At 37.0% G+C, this 17,059-nt stretch overlaps 1 long non-coding RNA gene and 1 pseudogene across 2 annotated transcripts in view; one reads left to right on the plus strand and one right to left on the minus strand.

Moving 5' to 3' along the window:
- Positions 1 to 17,059, minus strand: part of LOC309622617 — a 620,423-nt gene that overhangs the window by 504,586 nt on the left and 98,778 nt on the right. The window lies entirely within an intron of this gene.
- Positions 2,389 to 17,059, plus strand: part of LOC309623072 (dual specificity protein phosphatase 3 pseudogene) — a 51,280-nt pseudogene continuing 36,609 nt past the window's right edge. Inside the window, exon 1 of the transcript in view lies at positions 2,389 to 2,479. The product of the transcript in view is annotated as a dual specificity protein phosphatase 3 pseudogene (transcript). The remainder of the gene's footprint in view (positions 2,480 to 17,059) is intronic.

Consider the following 17,059-nt stretch of genomic DNA (forward strand, 5'->3'; position numbering starts at 1 on the left):
TTTCTGAAGTATTCTGAAGGGGGAATATTCTCCCCCTTCCCCTCATGGCCGGTCAAATAATTAAAATGACATAAGGCAGATTAACAAGAGAAAATCAAATTCTATTATGTTTGTAGGGGAATACACATAAGCATGAAGAATTCCAAAGACAGTAAGGTAAGATGAATTATGTATGTCATTTTGACTAAGGAGAAGAAGGTAGGGGTTTGGGACTTCAAAGGGAGGTGAGGTGATTCACAGGAAGAAGAAAAGAGTTAATGTTTGGTAAACAAATGTCTGCTGGGCCATCTAGAGACAATGGAACACAGAGAGGACTTTGATCAAATGGGTCTTGCTTGGTTCCTCCCTGTCTACCACACCTAGTCCATACTTTACTATAGTGATAGCTCCTTCCTGGAAGAGGCCTTCTATCTTAAATTCTTTTAGGCAGTTATGGTGGAGTTCAAAGGTTCTTCCTGGGCTTTGTTTGTTTTCTGCTCAAAATAATCCACAAGCCAGACTGGCATATTTTGCGGTGGCGTACTCTGAATTCCATCAATTGCATCCTGTCCTGTATTATTTTAGGATTATAAAATTCCGGTTACTATCCAGTAGGTCAATACAGCATCTCCTACAATTATCCCTGCATTAGAAAGAATAGGTACCAGTAAGTTTCTCACCATTTCTGGTGCTCCTTTCACCAACGCATTCCTTATTGCTTTAGGAAACAGTGTTGCCCTTCAAGTGCATCCATGGAACACAGTTGGTCAGCGACTAGTTTTTTTTTTTTCCCGCATTGTATTAGAATGTCCTCCCTGGCATATTACCTCTCCTGATCTTTTTGCACCCTTTTCCAGTAGCACAGCTGTTCTCCCACTTCTTGTTCTTTCAGTGTGGGCCATTGCTTTTTCTAGGCATCCGAGATGTGGATAACAGTGTCTTAGCACCATATCCCAGGGTCCTGCCAGATTACGAACTCCTGTGTCACTGGATAGTGTCCTCGTATGGATAAACTCTCCCTTACCTAACTTCATACTCCGCACTCATTGATCCAGCACGCTCAGTCTCCAGCTCCATACATATTCTCCTGGCTCCTCCCAACTCACATTCGCCAGGTCCTGCAGCTCCTTCTGCATTCCTGTTCTCCCTCAGCAGGCCGAGAACATGCTTGGCTGGGTTATGTAGTGATTTGACCCTAGTTATTAGTCTTGTAGCCAGGAGCGTCAGTAGGGTAGAATCTGAGGAGGGTGTGTGTTCTCTTTCAAGGCTCTGCATCATCTAAGAGCCAGGGCAGAATACTAAGCTTTGAGAAGGGTAAGCTACTTCTGCAGAGCTAGACAGATCTGAGGGGTCAAGATTCTCAAGTGTCTCAACCCAGATGTCCCCATTCCAAAGTCTCAGGGTTTTATCTTGAGTGGCATACCTGCTGTGATTGAGAATTCAGTTTCTCTTCTCTGGACTTTTGCTTTCCTTATAATTCATTGTTGCACCTGATCTTAAGCTTTTTCTGCCCTCTGGCTGCAGTAGATAAGCATTTACTTTATATGCTTTATATGCTTCCAAGGAGGCCCTTTGATTTTGGTAGTTTTAAATTTGAGATTAATCCCTCTCAGAGTATCCTTGAATTTTTACAGTGCATCAGTAGTAGCCAGCAAAAGTTGTCAGATTCTATAGTTCTTATAATTATTTTTCCCCTAATTCTCTCAAATACCTAAGACGCTGTACCTGTCAGTGCTTTCTGACACACTGTCTCATTTCAGTTTACCACAGGTAAAAGTTTTAATAATTGTACCACTTTAGCATGCCAGGAATAAGTATTCTATCTACCAGCAATGAAGGAATCCTCATTATCAGCTCCCTCAAATTCCATTTTATAATTTGCTTTCTAGGACCACTTGTTGGATTCCCCAGGACACAGACTTGAGATGGAGATGTGTTGTTAGGAGGACACTGGGGAATACTCTTGGACACAATACCTCAAAGGGAGTGAGGGAAGCAGGATTGGGTTGGGGGAGAATTTGCACTGTGGTTGTAATGGGCTTTATTTGAGTCCTTGGGGTGCTCTAGACCTCGGATTGTCTTTCAGAGTTGTCCCAAATTGAGGCAAGAGGGCTGAGTCCTCGTATCTCTGCATTGATTGGTAGCTACTTCTTCCTTGGGAAGAAGTGTTTGTTGCCAGTCAACCTCCTGCACCTGAGGTTAATTCCTTGAGAGAGACTCAGCTGTAAGCTATCTGCAGCCAGCACTCCCACCGCCCGAGAATAACGCCGTGAGAGCCCAGCTTTGGTCTTGAGAGCAAGCTCTGGGCAGTGCAGCCCAGGAATCGCTCAAAACTCATATATACTAATACAGTTTATGGGCAGTTTCACCCCCATTTTACTTTTATTCTCAGAAAAAAACAAATCAAACATGGAATTATTTAATAATATGCCTCGAAAGAACCTTAAAATCACAGCAAGTTCAACGTACTCAGTTTTCAGATTAAGAATCGGAGGTGCAGGTAAGTCAAGTGCTTTGCTTGGGTGAACAGAAGATACAGATGCTGGGTTTAGAGTTCTGGTTCTCTGCCTTCACCCCAGTTTTCTTTCACTCTTATAATCTGTCAGGTCTAGAGAACTATAATATTGTAAGTTGTTTCCCATAGTTGAAAGTTTTAGCATTTAATCTTTACTGCAGTATACAATAGATGTCAACTCCGTGATTGTGTTTGCCTCCCAAGACAATTTCTTCTTTCCCGCTTATTTTTGAGAGGCACTGTTGCTTTTTGTAGGACCAGGATATTAAATAGATTGAGGTTTTAAGTTCCAGGAGGAGATTCGTGGTCATATATAATCTATTGTACTCTTTTTCTTGAAAATTGTTTTGGGTAAAGTTGTTTCTTTCCCCCCGCTTTCTGACTGTAACAAGAATCACCTGGGTAAAAGTGAAGGCTTAACAGAAACGGCTCAAATTCTGTTCTTTTGAAATGGGTTCTTTGTTGGATTATCTCAAGATTGGGCACTAAGCACGCTTCTCCCATAAGGCTACCCTTGTTTCAACCAAAAGGCTATTTTGAATCTACCTGCTTTCAACAACAGGGAGTTTTTCTGGCAACTGGAAAAGGCTCTGGTCTTTGGTCTCCCTGCTTGTTACTCCTCACATTAGTTTGGTTTTTCTTAAAGAATTCTCTCTGAAATGCACTGTCTACTTCCAGGCTGAAGTGTTTCCAGAAATAAATTGTTTTCAATTTGATAAGTAAGTCACATAGTCTTTTACTGAGCATTTATAATGTGCTAAGTGTTGGGTTATGTATAGGGATACTAAAATGTTCAAGATATGATCTGCGCTCTTAAGGAACTTGGTCTGATTGGGATACGATAAAGACCTAGAGAAATAATTTCACTGTTAAGTAATATGTTTTACAGAGATGTGCACAGGGCTGTAGGTTTACAGAGGAAGCTGAGGAATAACTTTGATGTAATTGAGGCATTAGAAAGCCGTGGTATTGTCAGAAGGCTACAGTTCACATACTTATGGAGCAGTCAGCTTGTTCTCCTAATTAGCATGCTAAGCAGGAATGATTTATAATGCTAGCTAGCAAATACTGTGGACCATGAAGGAAAGGGATACAGAAGGTGAATTTCCGTGCAGTACTTAAGAATCAGGGAGCAGAGGGTCGAGTAGAGCAGATACAAGGCACAGGTAAGATTTCGGTGGTGAGGAGAAACAAAGTGAATGAATAAATAACACGTGCTTTGGATGGCGAACCCCTGAAGACGTGGGAATCTTCTAAAAGGGAGGAGAGAAGCCTGGGAATGAAGGGTAAACAGGCCAGCCCTGCTTAGTTTAATATGACACTTCCCTGAAATGTATGTTATGTTACATTACCTAAATCACCTTTGGATTTAGAATAAGTGCTAATGTTAAAGTAATGTGTGTTCAGTATGTCTTTTTTGTTGTTGTTGTTGTTAAACCAAGACACATTCTTTTTTTTTTAATGTTTATTTATTTATTTATTTATTTTCTTATTAGTCATCCATTTTATACACATTAGTGTATACATGTCAATCCCAATCTCCCAATTCATCACACCACCACCCCCACCCCCAGCTGCTTTCCCCCCTTGGTGTCCATACGTTTGTTCTCTACATCTGTGTCTCAATTTCTGCTCTGCAAACCAGTTCATCTGTACCATTTTCTAGGTTCCACATATATGCGTTAATATACGATATTGTTTTTTCTCTTTCTGACTTACTTCACTCTGTATGACAGTCTCTAGGTCCATCCACGTCTCTACAAATGACCCAATTTCATTCCTTTTTATGGCTGAGTAATATTCCATTGTATATATGTACCACATCTTCTTTATCCATTCGTCTGTCGATGGGCATTTAGGTTGCTTCTATGACCTGGCAATTGTAAATAGTGTTGCAATGAACATTGGGGTGCATGTGTCTTTTTAAATTACGGTTTTCTCTGGGTAGATGCCCAGTAGTGGGATTGCTGGGTCATATGGTAATTCTATTTTTAGTTCTTTAAGGAACCTCCATACTGTTCTCCATAGTGGCTGTATCAAGTTACATTCCCACCAACAGTGCAAGAGGGTTCCCTTTTCTCCACACCCTCTCCAGCATTTGTTGTTTGTAGATTTTCTATGATGCCCATTCTAACTGGTGTGAGGTGATACCTCATTGTAGTTTTGATTTGCATTTCTCTAATAATTAGTGATGTTGAACAGCTTTTCATGTGCTTCTTGGCCGTCTGTATGTCTTCTTTGGAGAAATGTCTATTTAGGTCTTCTGCCCATTTTTGGATTGGATTGCTTGTGTTTTTAATATTGAGCTGCATGAGCTGTTTATATATTTTGGAGATTAATCCTTTGTCTGATGATTCGTTTGCAAATGTTTTCTCCCATTCTGAGGGTTGTCTTTTCGTCTTGTTTATGGTTTCCTTTGCTGTGCAAAAGGTTTTAAGTTTAATTAGGTCCCATTTGTTTATTTTTGTTTTTATTTCCATTTCTCTAGGAGGTGGGTCAAAAAGGATCTTGCTGTGATTTACGTCATAGAGTGTTCTGCCTATGTTTTCCTCTAAGAGTTTTATAGTGTCTGGCCTTACATTTAGGTCTCTAATCCATTTTGAGTTTATTTTTTGTATGGTGTTAGGGAGTGTTCTAATTTCATGCTTTTACATGTAGCTGTCCAGTTTTCCCAGCACCACTTATTGAAGAGACTGTCTTTTCTGCACTGTATATCCTTGCCTCCTTTGTCATCAGTATGTATTTCTAAAGAGACTACATTTAATTAGGATTGTGTTGCAGTTTGCCTATCAAATAGACACATAAAATATCCTGCTGTTACAGTATTTACATTTATTTTTGTATTAGTTTCAAATGTCACTTCCACTTCCCAGGAAATCCTCAAATGTAAAATTTAGTATTTTAAAATAAAGTAGTTCTTGAGAATGCATTATTCATAGCAAACTGTATGTGGAATTATGTTTGCTTTTGTCAGAGCAGGTAGTTTAGTGCAACTTATTTTTTTTTAGAGGGAAGGTAGGTTGAGGAACAGAAGGGTGAGAGAGACGTAGATGTCTCTGCATCTCACCATGTACCTGCTCCTTGCCTTTCAGACTCATCTTCATTATTTGTTTCCTTTCCCCCAATTTTTAAAATTTTTGAAACATTTTAAAGTACACTTGAATACCTTTCTCCTAGATTTCCAAATTGTTCACATTTTGGACTTTCACTTTACACATGTACAGCTTGTCCTCTTTCTCTTATTTTCTCACAGTATCATTATGAACTCAGTTTTTTTTTCTTAAATTCAGTACGTTGTCCATTACTGTCATTATTTTTGCTGTAAACATCTGAGTGAATTAAAGAACCCTAATACTACCTGTAGATGTAAATACTCTATTTCAAAAGACTTCTATCATTTTACACATTAATATCTTAAAAGATCTGGGAAAAATGGGTTAAAATAAATCTGGTATATTCTATAGAACCAAAAGAGCATAGGATACCCTGGAGTAATCCTGGGGTTACATAGGATCTTAGAAGTCATTTTATTCTATTCTTCTCAAGCATTTGCACCCAAATACCATTTAGAATGCGTAAAACCAATATATATCATCTATAAGTCTGCAGCTTAATCTGAAGCTACCATAAGTAGGAAATGTCTTTGAAATCATATTTATCTTGTACAATAGATCTAAATTTTTCTTTCTTCTCTATTATACACCAACTTTTGTTGAAGATTAATATTTTAAATATATTAAATATAAAAATGAACTCAACTATGAGTAAATGGATGTTCATTACAGCAGGGTCTGCAGCAGTGAAAGACTGGAAACAACCTGGATGCCATTCAACAGAGGACAGATTAAATATACTATAGCCTTACCATGGAATATTATGTAGCCTTCCACAAATAAGGGAAAAATTTATGTGGAATGGTCTCCAGGAAATATTGTGTAAAAAAGACAAGTTTTGGAACAGTCTTTATAGGGTGGGTCCAATTTGTATAAATAAATATGTTACTCATTCGTGAAATTCCTGCAACAAATATGTATTGAGTACCTACTATGCATGGGATTATTCTAGGTTCTTGGGGTATAGCAGTGAATGAAACAAAGTATTCTCAGGGAATTTATATTCCAGTAGAAGCAGATAATAAATAAATAAATGAATGAATGAATAAATAAAATTATGTCCTGTAGTGATAGGTAATATTAAGGACAATAAAGCAAGTTAAGTATGATAAAATTAAGGGAGTATGGCTACTCTTCCCCACAAGAGTCAGGGATAATATGAGATTTCAGAGCAGGACTTAAGATGGGTAGGAAAAGATTGGAGAGGTTAAGGATAGGAATGCTATCTCTAGTTTTATCATTTTGAGTTTTGAGTCATGTAAATATTTAATGAAACTAAGATTAAATTATTATATAATTAGTAAAAATCCCTAAAATTAAATAGAAACACATATAAATGAGCCTAATGTGTTATGAAATTGATAACTACACAAAGTAAAAATTCAAATAACTTTAAACAACCCTTTGTAGAATGCATTCAAAGGGCAGAATGGCAATCAAATCTTCAACTTTACCTAGCAGGTTTGCTGTAGGTATTGCTATTGGTATTATAATTCCAAAACTATTTTATGTATATTAGAAGATAAAGAAGGTGAGTTTATATATTGATCTTTTTAGGAATCAGGGTTTTCACCTTTAAAGAAGGCAGATTGCAAGAATGGTATTGTAGAATATGAAGGCGACCCTGTGTTAGGGTATGAGGATATAGGTATACAGTTTTTTTGAGCCTTGAAGCTTATACAATTGTGGAGAATCTCTTTAAGAAAAATTAGAAATAACAAAATTAGGTATAGAACATTAGAAGGAGCTCATTAGCTTCACAGTGAACCTTTAACTGATCTGGTGGTGTTGACTTGGACTTGAAAGCATAGGTGTATTTTCTTGCTCTATGAACTGGAAAGGTCTAGATATAAGAATACCCTTATAGCAATGAACACACCTAGTGCTCAGAATTTGTTTTCTAAATACACTCACCAAGAGAAAGAAATGAGGGTCTCTAGAGAAATGGCTGAGCCAGGTCGGGGGAAGAAAAGTACAAGGAGATCCTGTCACATCTTGTGCCAGATGCAAGAAAGTGCTCCAAGACGAAAGGGGTCATATCAAGATGACACAAGAAGTAAAATCCATAAGCTTTTTGTCCAACTTTGCTGTTTATATTCACATACTTACATGCTAATACAAAGCCACTTTCCCCCAAGTAATCTTCAGGTCATTGTTCTGTGTCAGAGGGAACTGATGCCCTGACAGCCAGATAGACTAGGGAGCTGAGTTTGATCAAACTGGGGGGCGTTGAGAAATTCTCATAGGAGAAAGGGCCCAGAGCCATTGCTCAGGGGTGGGCTTGCTTGCGCCTCACTGCAAAACTCGCTGTGCTTTTCAGAGAATCTGTAAATGGGTGAAATTGTCTCCTTGTGACTATCTTGATTGGCTCTTTGCTAGCTGTCGTTTACCCAAGGGGGCAAAAAAAAAATGGTTTACTCTTCTCAAACAGTTTTGTTCTCTCCTCTTCTGCTTTTGTCTGTAATTAAAGAAATTAATCTATTTATTGTTTTCCCTTGTGTAAAAATAAAATGGCTCACTGACAGATAATGTCTTAAAATTATTCTTTTTCATTTCCTAAATTTGTTTTAAATTCATGAATCCTATTATGTCTGAAAACCAGTTGTACCAAAGAAAAAAGTTCCTTTTTTTTCTTTTTTTTTTTTAAATTAAAGATGCTACAGGAACAATAATCACCTTCTTTCCTATAAGGACCTTTTTTGAGAGTTAATAACTAGCTGGGTTAATGACCTTAAAATTTTAGGAACATCAGTTTTCTCATGTACTCATTAATTCTTCCAAAATGCCCAAGACTGAAATAATTAGCATTTAAATAAAAGCAGAAATAGGGAGACCCAATAGGATATTGGCGAGATGTCAGAAACAGTATTTAGAGTGAAAATTATGAGAAAATACTGAATACATGTGATGAATTGGTTGGCCTATAAAAAGAACTGAAAGCAAGCAATTACTGGAGTAAAAGGAAAAGGGGAACAGAAAATAGTAGAGGTTGGCCAAAGGAATAATGACTGGGTAGTTCAGTATTATTCAGAGTGGGTAAAAAAAAAAAAATGCTCACTTAAAATGATAGTGGGAAATAGTCTAAATATAATCCTGGTGGAAATTTCAGCCAGGTTTGAATACTGCACAGCTTTTGAATACCATATGTAATTGAAAGTCGGCCTTCAGATACAATGTTACCCCTAAAAAAATGGGCCTATACATTAGGGAGTAATAAAGGATAACATTCTGAAGAATGCTGCTACCATGAAGCTTGATTGTTGTTAGAGCCTCCCTTTGATTTGCATGGTGGTAAATTAACAAGAACATTTTTTTGTGTGATGGACCAAAAGGAGAATATATAGAATACCATTGAAAACTCAGATAAATGAGAGAAAATGCAGAATTAACTCACATCCCCCAAATCAAACCCATTATATCATATCTAAATGAAAACATAAGTATGCTGCTGCTTCCCAGGAAGGCATACCTCATAATGTAGAATAAAATTGCATTAGAATGGATCAACATTTTGTGAAATTTGAAAAAAAAAAAAGTTCTTTAGCTTGTTTAACTGAGGCTGGGCCTGTCATTAAGAATATAGAAATAATCTAGTAGAATCTGAAGAAACTGTGATATCTTTAGGAAGACTACTGGAAAGCTGATGAGACATTTATCTGATTTGGAGTTTAAGAAAATTGGACCAAGAATACAAAGAAAGCCAGAAGGGCAATTACATATATAGACTGAATATTGTTACACAATTGTACTGTCACTCTTAGCACTTAAACAAATGATTACCGGCAGAGAATGATGCATTTGAAATTCACTCCATGTTACTCTGGAAAAAAGTTCTGAGGCAGACCATAAATCTTGTGTGTATGCTTAACATAAGCTTGGGTTCTTATTATTTTTTTGGCATTACCTCAGTCATTCTTAAGTTACAAAATCATAGAATCAGAGTTGGAAGGACATCTAGAGATGTCAACTAAATTACTTCTCTGCATCAATTTACCTACATTTTGTTTAAACATTTCCAGGAACAAAACATTTCACAACTCTCTCAAGGAGATTGTTAAATCATTCCAATGTTTATAAGCTCTCAAAACTAGGAGTTCTCCATCTGATTGCTGTATTTACCCTCATTCCTCTGTTCCCTGCCTTCTCCTCTCCCACTCCATCCAGCTTCTTATATTTTGGATACTGTTTTTCTTTCTTCAAGTAAATCTGTTTTCCTTCTTTCTGCAACTCTATGCCAGGTTTTGTCTAATGTCCCAGTGCCATATTTGTTTCTCTTGTATTTCTTCTCAGCATCCCCAGATCTTTTATATTTTCTCCTAAATCCTCAGTAAGCTTATTTTATTTTCTTTTGGATTGAGAGCAAATGAACCAAAATACTACAAATCAAGCTGGGAGGAAAAGGAGGGATTGGAAAGTGTGAATATCTAAAGAAGTATTTTCACCATTTCCAGCAAGTAAAGGTATTCTTGCAGGCTTAGGAGAACCTCAGTGGGGATGACTGCCAACCTCTCTCTTAGGTTTACTTACCCAGGCAAAATTGTTGGGGATGATCTCTGGCCAACACTATTAGGATACATAAAGCTCTCTGTTGGAAAGTTTACAGAGTCAATTAGAGTTCCCAATATTTTTTTTTTTTAAAGTATGGTTGAGGGACTCATTTAATGAATTGCATATCAAGATGTTTCTATTCTTGTAGGGACTGCCTGTAAAAAATTAGCAGGTGGCACATTAAGGCCATAGGAGATTGTGCACTTAAATAGGCATTTATTTGGGTGTATATTTTCCATCTAGTAGATTACCACCTCAGTTTAGGGGTTGTACTCTTTCCCAAATCCTAACTTTATAAGTTCTACAACATTTTCTAAAGGAGAATCTTTACTTCTTATCTAGAATCACTATCTATAAATTGATTTACAAATAAATCCAGTGATTCTTCTTTTGTGAGCTAAATTCTTGATTTATTTATATGGATAATGCTAAAAGAGTCCTGTTGAGTTTTCACCATCAAGACAGTCCCTTGATTTGTTTAGCATAAGTGGATAATTTTGTGCTAAGTGAAGAGCACAGTTATTTCCAGAGTCTCTGCTCCTGATAACTATAAGATTATATTCTAAAAAAGTCATATATGTTCATTAATTTTTGGATAAAAATAAAAGCAGTATTTTCATTTATAATATTTTTATTAATAGAACTTCTGTAGCCCAATTATGTTTATGGAGATTTACTACTTGCAGGATGTATTCAGTACAGTATCAGTGTTTATCAGATAAGAATTTTATTGTAGGAGTAATGCAGAGGACTAGGTTACTGGTTTGGATGACTCAGGAGTGGGAGTGTTGAAAGTTTGGAGTCAGGGCTCAAATACACTGGACAAGGGTTTTGGGAAACATGAATGAATCAAGAGGGTAATTGAAGAATTCTTCATAGCTGAAGAAATAAATGTATCACTTAATTAGATTGTGACAACAAGGTTAGCCCTGGCAGATAACTGGACAAAAGCCACTCCCTTTTTTCTGGAAGCGTGCATGTATGTTTCTGTGTATGTTCTGTGTGTTCGTGTTCTATTCTATGGGATGATGAAGCATGAATATGAGGTAGGGATAATGAGTGCCCTGGTTAAATGGATATTTAAAAAGAATAGTTTTTTCTGTACCATCAACCCATAAAATCTATTCTGGAGCCTGAAGCTGCAGCTTGTTATTATTCCTGGCCTCTGTCCTTAAAAGCCTATCTTCTAGGTAAGGAGATGGACAACTTTTTCTGTAAAAAGCCAGATAGTAAATATTTTCAGCTTTATGGGCCACGTGGTTTCCATTGTAACTACTCAACCATTGTTATAGCTTGAAAACAGCCGTAGACAATACAGAGACAAATGGGCATGAATGTGTTCCAACAAAACTTTATTTTTAAAAACAGGTGGCAGGTGGGGTTTGTGCCCAAGAAGTATAGTTCACCGACCTTTGTTACAGATTGGTGATTCCTACCCATTAGTCAGCTCTGTCTTTCCTAGAGTTCCTTAGATCATTTCAAATTCTGCTTTAAGAATGTTTTGAAAAGACATTTTTCAGTCCTTTTCAATCAGACCCAGAAGAACCGTATTGCAGTGTGTCCTTTCATTGCCAAACAGTATCACATTGGGAGCATGAATGGGGTACTACTTCTCTTCTGGAAGTGCTGGAATGACTCCCAGAGAAGAAGGGCTGCAGTGTGTGGGAGAAAGAGCTATGGCACAAGACTCAGAGAGCTTGAGGTCTAGTGTCTATCTCTGTGACTGCAGGCCTGGGTTTCCTCAGTGCTAGAAGAGGATATTGGGACTAGACATCCTACAAATTCTCTACTGGCTCTAGGATTTTACAGCGCTAAATTAAGGTTCTTGGCAAAGCTGATTCTGTAGGCAGTCTTGGATCTTCGTTTCACTTTCAAGACATTTCCTCAGACAGAGCAAACAGCAGACACTGGTAATTTTGAATGGGAACACATTTCTTGTTTCTACCTTAGGAGGTGATGAGAACAATCATATTTGGGCAGTTTTTCACAGTTTTGGAACTTGCCATACATTCATTGCTTATCTGCGTGAGACTAACATTGCCCTTGAAGATACTTGTGGATAGAATCAAGAGTATTTTTCTTTTAAAATTTGTAGCTATAATGCACGTTTTAAAAAAATTGGCTTACATTTTTGGTGTGATATATTTCATCATTTCTAAGAACCATGTTTCTTTGTACATTTTAACATGTGTGAGATCAAAAGGTGTCATGCAACTGCTGTCGTGTAGGCAGCAATTGTGATGTATTTCTTACTGCTCATATTTGGGCGTACAAACTTATATCAATAAATATATAAATATCGATATATAATCTGCAGCTTGCAAGAGAATCCTGAAGACAGAAATGAGGCACAATTAAAAAACGCTGTTTCACCAAGGCTCTTGATGGCACAAAGGGATATTTTATATGGAAAATTATGGACTTTAATGATTCTGAATTGATCAGTAATTTGGATTCTAAATGTGAAGAAATTTTAGAAATAATTTATTATGTCTATATTTCTTTTCACATAAACACCAGTGATTTAGTAAACATTTATGTCTAAATAAATTCAAATGGGTTCTTTTTGTAATATAAAATGAATCATAGTAATAATGAATAAAGTGAATAATATCATAAATCAAATATACCTCAATAAAAATTTTTTTAAAAAATTGCAAGTGATAAAAAGTATTGTAACATAATTTAATTATCAAAGATATATTTTTTTGCTCTTAGTGGTACATAAAATAGTAGTGAGTTCTTATAATTTATGGCATCTTAGATTTATAAACATGGTATTATTAAGTATGATGAGAAATTTTTGAGAATTTAGAAGAAATATTAAGAATTAAAAAGAGAATTAGGAGGTAAATTATGGCAAAAAAAGATTTTATATTGCCTTCCAGCATTGAGAGAGGGAAAGGATGAGGAAAATAGAGATCTTGAAGTACGTTTGCCAGTCAGAAAAGAATGCACTAAGATTACCAGTGGAATGCTACAAAGCCCCTTGAAGAACACTGACCTTGCCCGTCTTTTACCTCAATGTCTCTAGCACCCAGAACAAAACCTGGCAAAGAGCTGGCTGCTCATAATTTTTTGTTGAGTGAGAGAATAAGTGGTCCCTAGAGCAGAATTGGTATATGGGAGAAGTTGAGGCTATGCAGAGCTTCAGAAACAGCCCTGGTCCCAAATTTAAATCTTCCTTTGGCTTTGAGGGTCAAGAATGTTTATAAAAGTTACTCTTACACTTGATGTCTGAGTTTGTTATATAAAGATGCATGAGTCAGTAGCACTGATACTCAGAATTACAGGTGTTTGTACTGAAAAGTAACTCAGCTATTAAGATCTTGGCAAAACACTTCCTAGTAGTATTCCTTGATTAAACTGTCCTTGAAGCATTAGCCTGAGAGAAGAAACCAAAAGCCAAGTTTCAGTTTCTGTACCAGTTATGACAGAAGCAGATGCTAACTATACAGAATTCTTGCAGAACTTGTTTCCATATGGTCTCCAGTGTGCTGTGTTCCTGCAATTTTTAGAGTATGGAATACTTTGGGAAGCTTAGGTGTCATCACCACCCAAGCAAAACCCAATTCTTATAAAACTTACAAAAGTGTCTTTTGGACTAGAGAAAGGAATTTATTCTTTAAAAAATAGATGTTAAGATGTGAAAGATGAGAGCTTTGCTGGGGTGGATATTTAGAATTTTAGTATAAACACATGGGTCTTAGCTTTCTTTAAGATCCTTCTTATGAAGTTATCTAAGATATCTAATAAATATATCTAATACATATGAAGTTATCTGATTCTAATCAATTGATTCTAAACCAATGTTGTGTTCTTTGACATAGTAACTCTAGGAATAAGTAACTATATATACAAACATATATATTCAGAGTTTAGTTGAGGAAATGATGGCAATTTATATTAAGGAATTGGGATATTGTATTGTGTATATAATGTTGTATATATAAGAATTAGAATTTTGTGGAGAATTTTGAAGTGATAGAGAAATGCTAAGGAGCAAAAGATCAGTGAGGGCAAGATGACTTCATCAGAATTTTGGCAGACCAAGCTGGAAGGGTTGAATATTCCAATCAAAGGGGATGAGTGAAATCTCAGAGATGGGAATAGTGTACCTTGATGCAAAGACGAGGCAATTGTTGTGAACACAGTGGAGAGCAAGAATCTGGGAGTAGAGACAAATAATTAGTTGAGTAAAATTAAAACCACTGATAGAATGTTCCACAAATAATGATGGCATGCACACCATGCACTAGGCTCTATCCAGTTCTGGTGAGTCAGTGGTAGACAAGACAGATGTGATATACTGCCCTTGTATGACTTACATTCTAGTTGAGTGCAGCAAACAAACAAGTAAGCAAATACATATAAGAAGCAAGTTTGTGGTAAGTAATGGTAGTAGTAATGCTACTAATGTGATGAAGACAATATGAGCTAGATGCTACAACAGTGAATATTGGAGATGGGAGGATTTTTTAGGTGGGGGAGTAAGGGAAAACATCTCCAAGGAGTTGACCTTCAAGCCAAGATCTAAAAGTTGAAAAGGAGCCAAGCAGGTGAGGGGGTGAGGAGAGAACAGATAACACAGAAAGAGATTGATGGGTTCTAAAAACTAACAGAAAGTTAAAGCCTGAAGCCAAGTAAGGAAGGGGGCAAGTGGCTCAGGATGAATTAGACAGATAGACAGGACCCAGCTAATGCTGGACATTGAGGAGCAGAGTAGAGAATTTGGATTTTGTTCTTAGGTAATTAATAGAACTTCTTTGGAGGCTTTTAAGCAAGATCATCAAATATGACCTATTTTTTATAAGATTGTTCTGGTTCTTGTGTATACAGTAAATTGGGTGGATCACTCATCATCATCACCGTCATCATCAAGCTACTACCTATACAGGCTTGCTGTAGTCTGAGAGAGAGATGCTGGTATCTTGGACATGAGAGTAAAACAGATAGGACTTGGTGATAGGTTAGAGCTTAATTTAGGAGGGGAGTTGGCAACAGAAAGGGAGAAGTCAAGAATGGTGCCAGATTTCTTAAGCTGGGTTACAGAAAGTATTAAATGTCAGATAGCGAGGGTCTGTGTTGATAAACAGGAAAATCAAGGAACACAATAATTTTGGGAAGTGTGATAGAATATGCTTGTTTAAAAAAGATGTGTTATGTTACAGGGAATACTGTACCAGAATTGCAAAATCTGAGAATCAGGAAAGTCTGTGTGATGTCTGCTACAGTGAATCTTCTGTGAAAAGCTAGGGGCTTGGGTTAGGCTAATGGCCATGGGATTAGAAAAGAAAACATAGCCATGAAGGATATTGTTATGGAAGATTTTTGTCTTTTGAAGCTTATTGGAAATGAGAAATGAATCAGAAGCGTGTACCTAAGACAACTGTGGAATCTTTTGTGTGACCTGGATATAGTTTTTAATCACTAGGGCCTTCAATTCTGTTTCCAGGAGGTTCATGAACTCTTAGGCAGGACTGAACCTAGTTGCCTGGACCAAACACCTTCAAATTAGCAGCCGCCCTCCCTCCCCGTGAAATGTATCATGCACAGAGTTGAAATTATACAATTAAAACTCATATCCTGCTCATGACTTAGAAATAAAAAATGCATTTTTTATTAAAGTTCAATTTAATATTCATTGTGGGCTTATTCTAAGTCAATGAGGTGCCAGGGATACAATGGTGGCAAAAAAATAAAAATCGTGTACCTTTACTTTTACTTTGGAAGATTCTTTGTACTTTGTGACACACAGACCCACAGTGCAAAATGGAAAGAACATATATGAACATGTTAAAAATAACGTGACTTTCCATAAATTTCCCTTAAATGTCAAGTCATCAAAGTCAAATATCCAGAGGCTTCATTTTCTGGGGGCGGGGATGATTTTTAAGGTAACTGTTGTAAAAGCCTCCCGAAATTTGTTCCAGTTTGTATTTTGAGCAAAATGATTTCAAAACATGACCCATAAAAATATCAAATGGCAACAAAAATAAAAATGTTTGTTTTCCTTTATTTAACACATATTGAGTGCTAATTTTCTGTTTTCTACAAAGTACGGATAATTAAGCTTTGTCGTTGCCCTGCAGGAGTTTGCTGTCTGCAGCAGATAGTGTTAATGTGCCATTTCCATTTTCACACAGGACTAGACCACGCCAAGTTGGGAGCTGGGAAAACTGCTTTTTTGAGGGGAACTTTAAAAGTTGTTTAAATGAAAACAGAAGCAGAGGAAGCTGTAGGCAGCTAGGTGGAGTGAAATAAAATGCGTATGTTTGCACATAAGACAGCTTTGTGGAACCTCAGGGTGGGAGATCAGGAAGAGGGTAAGCTGTGAATGAACCCATGATAAACTGTGGAGAAGTGGCCAGGCCCAAATGACGTGGCATCAGACATACAATTCAGTCTTTGTTGGGAGACTTGAGAAAATAGGCTGAGCATCTTGGCTATGAACACAAGAGCCAAGAGAGTTATTTTCATGTCTAGAGTAGAGTGTGACACTGTAGGAGGCCAAAATGAAGAAGAAGGATTTGCTCTCTGAAGTTACTGCTGGCAGATAAAGGGGAAATTGTAGTGGTCTAGGTGAGAAATGGTCAAGTCTAATGCTGAGACAGTGGCAGACTGATGAAGAAAAGGAGGGTGTGGAATTATCAAACCATAGCATTTTAGAGTTAGATGGTGCCTTAAAGGCAACCTTCCAGATGAGAAACTGAGATTATACCTTTTACTATCTGAGTCACGTTGAACCAGTTTCCTAACGCTGCTGACGGCCAGTTTTATTAATCTGTGAAATGGTATCCCGGTGCTGTTGTGACCCCACGGACATTGTGTATGTGTGCTGTAAACCACATAGATAGTAAATAGGAAAGTTATAATTATAGGAGGCATTTAAGAAGTGATAGAT

Source organism: Balaenoptera borealis (assembly GCF_965194805.1).
Source record: "Balaenoptera borealis genome assembly, chromosome: 2".
Taxonomy (NCBI): Eukaryota; Metazoa; Chordata; class Mammalia; order Artiodactyla; family Balaenopteridae; genus Balaenoptera; species Balaenoptera borealis.